Source organism: Schistocerca nitens, chromosome 5 (genome assembly GCF_023898315.1).
Source record: "Schistocerca nitens isolate TAMUIC-IGC-003100 chromosome 5, iqSchNite1.1, whole genome shotgun sequence".
NCBI lineage: Eukaryota > Metazoa > Arthropoda > Insecta > Orthoptera > Acrididae > Schistocerca > Schistocerca nitens.
In genome coordinates this window covers 62,461,861-62,462,819 of record NC_064618.1, presented here as the reverse complement: position 1 = coordinate 62,462,819, position 959 = coordinate 62,461,861, and the positions used below count along the sequence as shown (strand labels likewise).

At 46.6% G+C, this 959-nt stretch overlaps 1 non-coding gene across 1 annotated transcript; it reads right to left on the bottom strand.

Annotated features, from left to right (window-relative positions):
* Nucleotides 1-469: 469 nt before the first annotated feature.
* On the bottom strand, nt 470-544 carry Trnai-uau (transfer RNA isoleucine (anticodon UAU)). The gene has a single exon. It is a non-coding gene; the product is annotated as a tRNA-Ile (tRNA).
* Between the last annotated feature and the right edge of the window lie 415 nt (nt 545-959).

Below are 959 nucleotides of genomic sequence, written 5' to 3'. Positions count from 1 at the left end.
CAGTCTGCCCTGGAGAAAATACGATTTCCTCTGTGGCGGTTTCAGTTACTGGTCGACTCCATCTCTCGGTGCGTAATTTGTAGTGCTGTGCTTTACGCATTCAGTATCTTTGATTCCAGGAATCAAAATTTTACTGCAACAACAGACAATTTAGTAACGTAGTGGTGGTTTATCTATTGCAGTGTGGTATTTTGTATACTTACAATATCTTTGGCTAGAAATCAGTAATGCTTATAGAATTTTCTGCGACATCACTGTATCTACCAAAATGGTCGTTTCTAACACTACGATGTCACACATACTAGTAATGAAAGAGTGGCTTAGCAGTCATACATAAATCGGGGACATGCTGCATTGTGACTGCCTGAGTGCATCACGATGTTCACATTATGCCATTTGACGGTGACGTGACATTGTGACGAGACGCGAAACAATGTTGACATTTCATTGGGGACATGTTGAAAATGTGTGCCCCGACCGGGACTCGAACCCGGGATCTCCTGCTTATATGGCAGACGCTCTATCCATCTGAGCCACCGCGGGCACAGAGGATAGTGCATCTGCAGGGACTTATCCCATGCACGCTTCCCGTGAGATCCACGTTCCCAACATGTCCACACCACTACATTCGTAGTGCGCCTAATAGATGGTGTGGACATGTTGGGAACGTGGATCTCACGGGAAGCGTGCATGGGATAAGTCCCTGCAGACGCACTATCCTCTGTGCCCGCGGTGACTCAGATGGATAGAGCGTCTGCCATGTAAGCAGGAGACCCTGGGTTCGAGTCCCGGTCGGGGCACACATTTTCAGCATGTCCCCAATGAAGTACATCAACGCCTGTTTGCAGCTAGGGCGTCCATTTAATTATCATTTCATTTCTAGTAAAGCTGCATGGTCATCCACGGTAACTGTTCTTTCGGGAACAGATACTACCGTCATATATAGTTAATGTTGACAT